This window comes from Mauremys reevesii, unplaced genomic scaffold (genome assembly GCF_016161935.1).
Source record: "Mauremys reevesii isolate NIE-2019 unplaced genomic scaffold, ASM1616193v1 Contig96, whole genome shotgun sequence".
Classification (NCBI taxonomy): domain Eukaryota; kingdom Metazoa; phylum Chordata; order Testudines; family Geoemydidae; genus Mauremys; species Mauremys reevesii.
In genome coordinates, this window is record NW_024100913.1 from 1 (window position 1) to 12,411 (window position 12,411).

Consider the following 12,411-nt stretch of genomic DNA (forward strand, 5'->3'; position numbering starts at 1 on the left):
AATGAAGTTTTAGCCTTGAAAACCTTGTGGTTTACTGAGCTGGGCTAGCAGTGGCCCTTGTCAAGTGAGTCTGTACTAGGAAATGACCTCGTGTGCTCACCCTGGTTGTCCTGTGTTTGCTAGCAGTTAGTTTTCTCAACACCAATTTGGGAAGGTGGGGGAAGCCTTGCAACGAGCTTTTGTCATGTGAGCTTTTTTGCTTAGTGTAGATGTTGCTGCTTTATTCTCTGTAGGAGAGAGAAATGAGTGTGGTCTCCTGGATTTTGCTTCTGGCTGGAGCTGAGAACTCCTGAGTTAATCCTGACTGCTGCTGATTCAGTCTGACTTTAAGGAAGTTAGTTAATTTATCTGGGTATGTCTATATGGCATTCAGGAGATGTGATTGCAGTACATATAAGCATATCTGAGCTAGCTTTCTAAAAATGACAGTGTAGCTGCAGTGCTACAGGCTAGCTGTCAGAGTATAATCCCACCTGGGACCCAGGGTGTCGCGATCGGCTGGGACCCAGGGTACCGCATCGGGCGGGGACCCAGGTACGCGACCCAGGGTACGTACTCGGGCGGCTAGCCCATACTGTCGTGGCTTCACTGCTGTTCTTCATGAGCAAGCATGTGTATGCCTGCATATGCTTCAGTCATGCCTTCTGATTGCTGTGTTGACATATCCTCTGTGTCTTGGTTTCCCATCTGTAAAATGGGGATACTTATCTGTCGTACCAGAGCGCTAAGAGTTAGTTGATTTTTACAATGCTTTGACAATAAAAAGTCACATAATATAATGATATTAAGCACTTATATAGTGCGCTTTTATTGTTTTGTAGATAGGGAAATTGTCCCAAATCACACTGCAAGTCAAGGTCAGGGCTGGTGATAGAATCCAGACTTCTTGATTCTTAGTCCTGTCACCAAGCGACTGTACCTTCCTGGGAAGTACTAGGATGTGTAACTAGAAGCTGGCAATATGAATACCTGGCATATAACCTGCATTTTACCCCAGCAGTTCAAGCCAAGGCTGACTAGGAAGATTTAATGTAGTGCTGTTTTCCTCCACGTCCACTTGAATCTTTCTGTTTAGCGGGTCAGAGTTTTTAGATGTGGATTCTGTGAAGATATGGCTCACTGTCCTGATGAATCTGAATGGTTTTCCTGCATGCATGTGTGATGCCTGTATTTGAATGCCCACCCTAGCATGAGTGAAATGCTTACTTTCTTTTTCATATTATACTTGTCCTGAATCCCCAAACCTTTCACCCTTACCAGCGCAAGACCATTCTGGATAGCCCCCAAGAAGCCCCACCTGCCCAATCCAAGAGAAGGTCAGGTCGCCTGACTGTAAGTCCTGTTGGGGATGGGGGACAGCTAACCAGTGATTGTCTGTTTTTTTGTGAATAAACTGGAGGAAGAAACAGCCCCCGTTTGGACAAAAATTTCATGCTGAAGTGTATGGGCCCCAGGCGATTTGATGAATTCTTGCAGTGCATTTGCCACCAATGCTATGCTGGACACTCAGGAGCCTGGCCATGGGCAGACTGTCAGTGTTCATAGTTAAAGTAGATAGGTCTTAAGGGCTCAGTAGGTAGCCCTCCCACCTCTGAGCTAAAGGCCCTGGATTGCAGATCTGCACCTATATGTCAGCCCAGCCTGTGCCTGCAGTGGTTTGCCCTTTGGATGAGACTTGAGTTTTAGGCATCTTGTGCAACCTGGAAGCCACACTCCAGGGGGGTGGGGGGGGCGGGGGGGGGGTTCTTCTATGATGTGCCCATGAACCCAAAGCCGTGTGTCAGCACAGTAAACTTTAGGTGCGGGCTGGATCGGGTGTTCTCCAAAGGGTGCTCCTCTTATAGCCGGAAGGGATTGTATGAAAGATAGACGATGCTCCTCTCTTCTTCCTGCCCTTCACAGCAGTCCCAGCCTTTGCTGACCCCCCCACCAAGCTTGGGAGCCAACCTATGGCAGGGCAGCCACAAGACTGGTTTGTGCAACTTGGTGGCGGGGGGGGAGATCTGCAGGAGTATCCCTGGTGTCCTGGACACAAGACCATGGGGGGCTAATGCAGAGAAGAACACATGGTTCTCATGTCTCCTGATCCCCCTGGGCCACTATCTAATTCACTGCAGAGAATATAAGAATGGCCATACTGGGTCAGACCAATGGTCCATCTAGGCCAATATCCTGTCTTCCTCCGGTGGCCAGTGCCAGATGCTTCAAAGGGAGTGAACAGAGCAGGGCACTCATCAGGTGACCCATCATTCGTTATGAATGTTGAACAGCACCAATCCCGTACAGATCCTTGGTGGACACCACTATTTACTTCTCTCTATTCTGGAAAACTGACCATGTATTTCACCCTTTGTTTCCTATCTTTTAACCAGTTAGTGATTCATGAGAGAATTGTCTCTTTATGCTATGATTGCTTAGTTTGCTTAAGAGCCTTTGGTGAGGGACCTTGTCAAAGGCTTTCTGAAAGTCCAAGTACACTATATCCAGTGGATCATCCTTGTCCACATATTTGACCCCCTCAAAGAATTCTAGTAGATTGAGGCAGGATTTCCCTTTACAAAAGCCATGTTGACTTCCCCAACAAATCCTGTTCATGTATGTGTCTGATGATTCTGTTCTTTACTATAGTTTCAATCAGCTTGCCTGGTACTGAAGTTAGACTTACTGGCCTGCAATTGTCAGGATTACCTCTGGAGCCTTTTTTAAAAATCGGCATCACGTTAGCTGTTCTCCAGTCATCTGGTACAGAAGCAGATTTAGGCGATAGGTTACATACCACAGTTAATAGTTCTGCAGTTTCATATTTGAATTCCTTCAGAACCCTTGGGTGAATCCCATCTGATCCTGGTGACCAGTTACTGTTTAATTTATCAGTTTGTGCCAAAACTTTCTCTGTTGACACCTGAATCTGGGAAAGTTTTCAGATTTATTTAAAAAGAATGTCTCAGGTAAGGGAATCTCCTGACATCCTCTGCAACGAAGACGATGCAAATAATTAATTTAGCTTTCTCCACAATGGCCTTGTCTTTCTTTAGTGCTCCTTTAGCCCTCGATCGTCCAGTGGCCCCACTGGTTTGGCAGGCTTCCTGCTTCTGAAAAAAATTGTTTGCTGTTCATTTGAGTCTTCTGCTAGTGCTGTGTTCTTATGTTCTATTCCTACCCTTGCCACTGATTTACTGAATGACCTTAGCCAAGTCACTTCAGCCATCTGTACCCTCAGTTTCCTTATCTGTAATTGGAAGCTCTTAGCTCCTTAGCAGGGGTGTTAGTGTAAGTAATGTTTGTAAATTTTCTGAGGTGCACTAGAGAAGTTTTGGAAGATGCTAGAGATGCAAATATTAAGGTAGTCCACAATTTGGGACTGTAGAAATGTGGTGGTCTTCTGAACCTGCCAGCTCCACCAGAATTTTTTTCACGTTCTGATTTTGGTGTTTAACATTTGCTTTAAAACGCTTGCATCAAAAGGACTTTTTCTAGCTAGCCTGTAAAATCTCTTCTCCTTTTTCCCAGTGTTGTCTCTGCCTTCCTGCTTTAGAGAGGCAGCATGTCTGTCTTAGTCTGAGAACTGAGTGAACAGGCTAGTTTTTCATCTTGGTTTCCCTTGTTGCAGAGTGCAAGCACGACCTCTTCTGCTGGGCCTGGTGGTGACCAAAATGAGCTCGTCACCAGAATAGCTAACCTGGAGGTGGAGAACCAAAATCTCCACAGTGGTAAGTGAGAAATCTCTGGCAAGAAAACACATTGACTTGGCAGCTAGTGGCAGGCACATCTTGCTGACCACTCAATGTAATGTTGTGAAGCCCTGTGAATTGTGTGTATTTTGTTGGTGGTTTTGTTAACATTGGAGTGAGGATTTCTCTTGAGTTGGGATAGATGCAGTTTGCTTGGTAGCCTGCCTAGAGTGAAAGCAAACTCATCCTGACCTTACCAAAGAATAATTGCTGCATCTTCTGCCATGCGTTGAACCAGTAAAATGAGAGAGTTCTTTCTCCCTTTTCTAGTTGTTGCAGATCTTCAGCTGGCCATCTGCAAGCTGGAAACTCGCCTGAACACACTAGAAAATCCTCCACCTCTCACCATCCTCAGCAACGCCGCCAACCCAGGTAATCAACTCCTCAAGGTGCCAGGTCAGTTTAGAATACTTCATGCCAACTACTAAGAGAAAAGAGATCTCTCCACAAGTGTTAGCCAAGGGCTCCCAGCAGAGCCTTCTAGAGCTGCTCTTTCTTCCTCGCCTCAGCCCAAGTGCAGATGCAGAGCACGGATTCTCCTGCTTCAGGCCCAGTGAAGAGGATATGTGATGGGCCAGATCCTCAGCTGGGACAGATCTGTAGAGGTCCACCAAAATCTGTGATGCTAAGCCAGTAATTTACACTTGTGTATAAATGAGAGCACACTAAGTAAACTAAGCTTCTTGGTACCTATTGGGTATATAGCAAGGAGAGACCTATACAGATGGACAGACTTGGGGACCTGTTGGTTCTCAGAAGCCTTGTGAGAATCTTTGCCTCGAGTAGGAAAAAGTAATATCTCTGGGAACTGAGTATCCTCTACCCGTTGCATCTTGCTCCAGTTTGGAGGATGCATTGGAGACCTTTAATGGAACTAACTTTTGCCCCTGTGTATTGTATTCTATCAATACTCTTATAGTACTTTCATCAGTATCTGAGGGTACGCTCCACACAGCCAAGAAAACCTCGGCTGGACTGTGCCAGATGACTCTGGTTCGTGGAGCTGTTTCATTGCTGTGAAACAGCCCTGCAGCCTGAGCCCTGTGAGCCCGAGTTGGCTGCACAGGCCAGCCACAGGTTTTTCTTGGCTGCACAGACATACCCTTAAAGTGCCTTCCAGTAGGGCACCGAGCAGTGAGATTAACCTACGTAATGTGGTTCACTCTCTCTTCCCTCCCTTGCCCACAGAAGAATTGTTTGTACGCTGGAGCAATTTCTTTTGGGGGTTATTTTTAAGTGTACATGTTACTATGCCGCTTAGAGAAGGCAACCTGCAGACATGTGCCTAGCACTTAGGCTCTTTTTCCTATGCTGGGCCCAGGCCATTGAGTGCCTTGAATATAAGCACCAAGCTCCTGGCTGCATGACTTTGAGCTCATGCCTTTGGATGGTGGCATAGCCTTGTTTTGGCAAGTCAAGTCATAACTGTGATAGGGGGTGGAGTTTGCTGCTTTGTTTTACACTTGGATTTATTTTCTCCTCTTTGCCCATTGTTTCCATGAAGCATGTCACCCCAATGAAGAAGGTGGAATCACCTGCTGCTCCCCCAAAGAAAGTGGAACTCCCTTCTGCTCCACCTGCAAAGAAAGTAGGACCCTCCGAGGCTGACGACGAAGATGAGGATGACGACATTGACCTATTTGGCAGTGGGGACGAAGAGGAAGACCAGGAGGCTGCCAAAGTTCGGGAAGAGCGACTACGCCAGTATGCGGAGAAGAAGTCTAAAAAGCCTGGCCTCATTGCCAAGTCTTCCATCCTTCTGGATGTCAAGCCTGTAAGCAGCTTAAGCTATTCCTTACACAACAACTGTTTTGGCTGTAAAGTGGGGTGTCTGTCCTGAGATTATGATTGTAACATTGCAGGAGTGTGTGGGTTACATCTAGGGTGACCAGACAGTAAGTGTGAAAAATCGGGACGGGGTGGGGGAGTAATATAAGCCTTTATAAGAAAAAGGCACAAAAATCAGGACTGTCCCTATAAAATCAGGACATCTTGTCACCCTAGTTACATCTAACTTGCAGACTGCAGCTGCTCTGTGTAGATGATCTGGTGCACAAATTACAGAACCTGTCAGCATGCAGTTGTTTGGATCGGCATTGAGCATTGCATGATGGGATCTGTGAGCAGTTCTGCTCCATATTAAAGATGGCAGTTGCAGATGTTCTGTGGGCTGCAGTTTGATCACCCCTGGTCTGGAAGATCTTTCTTCTCTTGGGGCTTATTTACGTGGTCAGTTGGAGAGTAGGAAAATGGGGTGTAAATCTGTAGTTTCTAGCCTGCTGCAGCAATCTGGGCAGGTGGGCCCGGCTACCACGCACTAAAAGTTCCATAGAGCGCTTGGACATACTGCTGTTTCAGTCTTAGTGTGTGACAGGGTAGAGTGTTTGTATGTTCACACCCTGGCTTGCCATGCATGACGTGTCTGTGTGGAAAAGCCCTTGAAAAAACTTGCACCTGTTAGAGCGCACATATAGAGAATAAAAGCCTGAAATACGAGCACAGATTAGTGATCAGTAAAGCACAAACTCTCTCAAGATGACAATGAAACAAAAGTGTATAGGATTACCCAACGCTTCCGGCTAACTAGATAAGTGCTAAGTAGTAGTTTTACCAACTATCAAGGGCTTAGAGTTAGTTCTTGAAACTGAGACCCTGAGATGGAAGAAGTGACGCATCATTCCAAGAACACTTCCCCCTAGGTAAGCAGAATCCAGACTATCTGCAGTAACTTGGTCTCGCTTCATGTAGAGTCAAACTTGAGAGATGATTCCTCTGGGAAAGGCTCCTTTCATCAAAGAAAGGACTCGTTAACAGAGACCAATGGTAGAACTGGGTGGAAAGAGCTGAATACTGGCTCATCACTGACTAGAGCACTGCCTAGCAAATTGGCAGGTACAAGTAGAATTCATGATTTTGTCAGTCTTGTTCTCTGTTGAGCATGGAAGAGTTCTATCTCGCGTCTCCTCGCTGCTTTCCTGATCGCAGCCCTACAGGGTAGTGTGTTAAACCCCTTGTTGCTGACGTATGTATGGAATTGGAATATGTACCACGTTGATCCAGTTCAGCTTCCATTGTTGAGGATTGCGAAGTCCACAGCTCTGATGGACAGTCCCACAGCTAATGTAGGTAAACCTTCTAAGTTCCCTTTTTGTGCTTTGTTAGTGGGACGATGAAACTGACATGGCAAAGATGGAGGAGTGCGTCCGGTCCATTCAGATGGAGGGCCTGGTTTGGGGAGCCTCCAAGTTGGTTCCAGTGGGTTATGGTATTAAGAAGCTCCAGATCCAGTGCGTAGTGGAGGATGACAAGGTTGGAACAGACATACTGGAGGAGGAGATCACTAAGTTTGAAGACTACGTAAGTCCTCCTCTAGTGCCTTGCGGTGCTTTCAAACACCTGGGCCGTTAAACCCACACCCCAGATTTTGATCCACTTCATGTGTTTGCAGCCTACAATATATTCAGGTTCTGCATCATCTAAACTTTCAAGGGTGGGATGGGACTTGAGTTTTTAGTCCCCATGTTTGTGAAGATAACCCTGAAAACATGAAGAGTATAAGGATGCTGTTCCAGAGCCTGCAGACAGCCTGAAGCAATAGCTTAGAGGTGTGAACCTCCCTTGCCCTTGTACTCATTGGGGTGCCTAGTTCCTGGTGCTTAGTGTGTTGATGCTTCAGGGACAGCACCACTATTTTGTCACTGATTGTTTTAGCAGCTGGGATGGGACATGGATGTGAGGTGGAATGAAGTCTACAGCAGAGGTGGAATTGGGACTTATTGTGTGGGGAAGAGAGGAGACCCACAAGGATAAGGACAGGGAGAGAAACAAAGAGCAGAAATAGTGGCAATCCTGAAGGCTAGTTTTTTCCCACTGAGTGGTCCTGAAGATGACACGGCGCATTGACAAATATTAACATAGTTAATTTACTATATAAAGGCTATCTCCTACCTTTTGATCTGTGCAAACTAACCTTTCACATCAGTGGAGGTTGCTGTGATTCAGGAGAGTATGCAGTCCTAAAACTATATCCTGGCCCACAGACCATAATTAAGAATGGAACTTATCCCCTTTCTATAGGGTGAGTCTGAAACCGGTTTTAATTTGTAAGCTCTCTGGGGTGGGAACTTTTTCTTGCCATTTGTCCAATCCCCAGCACAATGGGGTTCTGATCCTGAATGCCATTAATAGTTATATAGCTCCCAATCCTAAAATACAACCATTCACAGGACTAATTGTTGACTGATTAAAAAATGGTCTTTTAATAAAGGATTGTGCTTTATAAACTTGGGGGTGGTTAGAGCAAATTTCTTCTGTCAAGAAACCAACCCGGTAAATGTGCTTTCTGTACATCTTAAATCTCTGGAATGTGTTTTCTGATCTTTAACAGCATTTATTTTCTATTTCAGGTGCAGAGTGTTGACATAGCGGCTTTCAACAAGATCTAAGAGCTAACGTTTATCCTTTCTGGAACTGTAACTAAAAGGTCAAGATTTTGAGTGCAGATGGTGTGGGGTGACTTTCCTTGCAACGTGTGCCAGTTGCACAGGGGATCAGAAGGTGGTAGCCAACATCCCAGGAGTCTCTTGTGCATATTGCTTACAAAACTGCAAAATAGGGGAAAGGCAACTATCATCCCCAATGTCATTGACAAGCTGGTATGACAAGGGATCCTATAAAATAGCCCAGAGTGAATAGCCACAAATATATCGTACTTGGCTGTATTTTATGCTTCCACTTCACCCAAGCAGGGGTTAGGACCTCATTGTTTCCCTTAGTCTTAAACTGAGTGTACAAACATTGTAACCTAATGTAAGGCTCGTAATTTGTATCTTCCAGACTTATAACGTTAAATTTCATTGTGCTGAGCCTTGGCCATGAAATAGTGAAGAGATTTTAGGGTTTCATTTATTTAGACCTGCTAAAAACAGCTCTGAGTTCAGCAGTGTTGCTGGCTTGTTAAGTAACTTTAAAAAGTAGCTGCCTTTATTCACACTAGCTACTTTAATCATGTTTTTAAAAAAATCAAATAATCTTTAACATGAAACTGTCCTTTGAATTTGCCTGCCACCTGCAGGGGTCACCCCTCCCCTTATCTCCTTCCTCTGAAGCATCAGAGATGGCCACAGCTGGAGATGGAACATTGGGCAGGGAGGGCCAGGGCTCTGAGGTGGCAGTGAGCACTCTCTCCTCTGAGTGCACAGCTGACTGGTTCTTGCTCACATGCTCAGGGTCTAACTGATCACCACATATGAAGTTGGGAAAGAATTACCCCTGGTCCAACTGGCAGTGACTTTGGTGTTTTTCACCTTCCCGTGCAGCATGTGGGTGCGGGTCACTTGCCAGCAATATCTGGGTATATCTCATTTAATCATTGCCCTGCCATTGCAAGGACCTTGGGCACTGGTGTACCTCGGTCCCTTTTAGTCTTTGCCTGTGGCACTAAGTCTAGTCTTCTGTGGGCTTTGGTCTAGTTTCGGTGGTTGTGGTTAGTGTGTAGATGCTGAGTGGTGTTGCTGGCCTATGAGGTACTGGAGATCAGACTAGATGACCTAGACCAATGATACCTTCTGGCATTACACTCAGAGTATGACTCTAATTGGACTGTGTGTGACAGGAGGAGCATAGACTCAGGTATCGGGGCTGACTCTTAGTGTCTGTATTCACACTCTGATATTGCTTTCAGTCACCAAACTGTACCATAGAATCTCTATGGATAGTAATTCCATGCTTGAATAACAAGAATATAGCAGTAGGGATATACTACCGACCACCTGACCAGGATGGTGATAGTGATTGAAATGCTTAGGGAGATTAGAGAGGCTATTAAAATAAAAAGCTCAATAATGGGGGATTTCAAGTATCCCCATATTGACTGGGTACATGTCACCATTGGAAAACATAATCCCAACAGTACATATAAAATGATGGGGTCTAAATTAGCTGTTACCACTCAAGAAAGATCTTGGAGTCATTGTGGATAGTTCTCTGAAAACATCCACTCAATGTGCAGCGGCAGTCAAAAAAAAAAAAAAAAAACGAACAATGTTGGGAATCATTAAGAAAAGATGATATTGCCTCTGTATAAATCCAGGGTACACCCACATCTTGTATACAGTGTGCAGATGTGGTCACCCCATCTCAAAAAAGATGTATTGGAATTGGAAAAGGTTCAGAAAAGGACAATAAAAATGGTTAGGGGTATAGAATGGCTTCTGTATGAGATTAATAAAATTGGGACTTTGCAGCTTGGAAAAGAGATGACTAAGGAGGGATATGATTAAAATCTATAAAATGACGTGTGGAAAAAGTAAATAAGGAAGTGTTATTTACTTCTCATAACACAAGAACTAGGGGTCACCGAATGAAATTAATAGGCAGCAGGTTTAAAACAAACAAAAGGAAGTATTTCTTCACACAACTCACAGTCAACCTGTAGAACTCTTTGCCAGAGGATGTTGTGAAGGCCAAGACTATAACAGGGCTCAAAAAAGAACTAGATACATTTATGGAGGATAGGTCCTTCAATGGCTATTAGCCAGGATGGGCAGGGAGGGTGTCCCTAGCCTCTGTTTGCCAGAAGCTGGGAATGGGTGACACGGGATGGATCACTTCATAGAATCATAGAATCTCAGGGTTGGAAGGGACCTCAGGAGGTCATCTAGTCCAACCCCCTGCTCAAAGCAGGACCAAACCCAACTAAATCATCCCAGCCAGGGCTTTGTCAAGCCTGACCTTAAAAACCTCTAAGGAAGGAGATTCCACTACCTCCCTAGGTAACCCATTCCAGTTCTTCACCACCCTACTAGTGAAAAAGTTTTTCCTAATATCCAACCTAAACCTCCCCCTCTGCAACTTGAGACCATTACTCCTTGTTCTGTCATCTTCTACCACTGAGAACAGTCTAGATCCATCCTCTTTGGAACCCCCTTTCAGGTAGTTGAAAGCAGCTATTAAATCCCCCCTCATTCTTCTCTTCTGCAGACTAAACAATCCCAGTTCCCTCAGTCTCTCCTCATAAGTCATGTGCTCCAGCCCCCTAATCATTTTTGTTGCCCTCCGCTGGACTCTCATCCAATTTATCCACATCCGTCTTGTAGTGTGGGGCCCAAAACTGGACACAGTACTCCAAATGAGGCCTCACCAGTGCTGAGTAGAGGGGAATGATCACATCCCTTGATCTGCTGGAAATGCCCCTACTTATACAACCCAAAATGCCATTAGCCTTCTTGGCAACAAGGGCACACTGTTGACTCATGTTCAGCTTTTCGTCCACCGTAACCCCTAGGTCCTTTTCTGCAGAACTGCTACCCAGCCATTCGGTCCCTAGTCTGTAGCAGTGCATGGGATTCTTCCGTCCTAAGTGCAGGACTCTGCACTTGTCCTTGTTGAACCTCATCATATTTCTTTTGGCCCAATCCTCTAATTTGTCTAGGTCCCTCTGTATCCTATCCCTACCCTCCAGCGTATCAACCACTCCTCCCAGTTTGATGATTCCCTGTTCTGTTCATTCTCTCTGGGACACCTGGCATTGGCCACTGTCGGAAGACAGGGCTAGATGGACCTTTGGTCTGACCCAGTATAGTCGTTCTTATTGAGAAGTAATGTTATCAATTGAAATAGTTAGCTAACCTAGAAGCAATGCTGCTATATTAAAAAACTCCTCTTAAAGACTTCTCTTGGGACCTCTTCATAATTCCCATGCAGTTAACTTACCCCTGCGTCCATACTAGGCTAGTGTACTGACAGCAGAGCCAAATGGATTTTGTAGAAATGCAGGTCTGGAAGGGACCTCGATAGGTCATCTAGTCCAGTCCTCTGTACTGAGGCAGGATTAAGTATTATTTAGACCATTCCTGACAGGTGTTTAACTGGTTCTTAAAAAACCTCCAATGATGGAGATTCCACAACCTCCCTAGGTAACTTGTTCTGGTGCTTAACTTCCCTTATAGTTAGGAAGGTTTTTTTCCTAATGTCTAATCTAAGTCTTCCCTGCACTAGTTTAAACCCATTACTTCTTGTTCTGTCCTCGGTGATTAAGGAGAACAATTTATCGCCCATCTCTTTATAAAAGCTTTTTATGAAAAGACTTATCACGTCCCCCTTCAGTTTTCTCTTTGCCAGACTAGACGAACCAAATATTTTCAGTCTTTCCTCATAGGTTTTTCTAGACCTTTAATCATTTTTGTTGCTTGTCTCTGGACTTTTTCCATTTCTTCACATCTTTCCCAAAGTGTGGTGCCCAGAACTAGACACAATACTCAAGCTGAGGTCTTATCAGGGCCGAGTAGAGCGGAAGAATTACTAATGATGTCTTGTTTATAACACTTATGCTAATACATCCTAGAATGATGTCTCCTTTTTTTTTTTTGCAGCAGTATTACATTGATTTATATATAGCTGATAATCCACTATAGCCCTCAGATCTTTTTCTGCAGTACTCCTTCCTAGGCGGTCATTTCCTATTTTATATTTGCAATTGATTGTTCCTTCCTAGTATAGTACTTTGAAATTCAGTATGGACAAATGCATCCTACTTACTTCAGACCATTTCTCCAGTTTATCAAGACCATTTTGAATTCTAATCCTGTCCTCCAAAGCACTTGCAACCCCTCCCAGCTTGGTATCGTCTGCAAACTTTATAAATGTAGTTTCTCTGTTACCTAAATGAGCGCTTCATGTT

The 12,411-nt window shown here is 44.7% G+C and overlaps 1 pseudogene; it reads left to right on the forward strand.

The window, feature by feature from the left end:
- The first annotated feature begins 1,209 nt into the window (after positions 1-1,209).
- On the forward strand, positions 1,210-8,211 carry LOC120395115 (annotated as a pseudogene).
- The last annotated feature ends 4,200 nt before the right edge of the window (positions 8,212-12,411 follow it).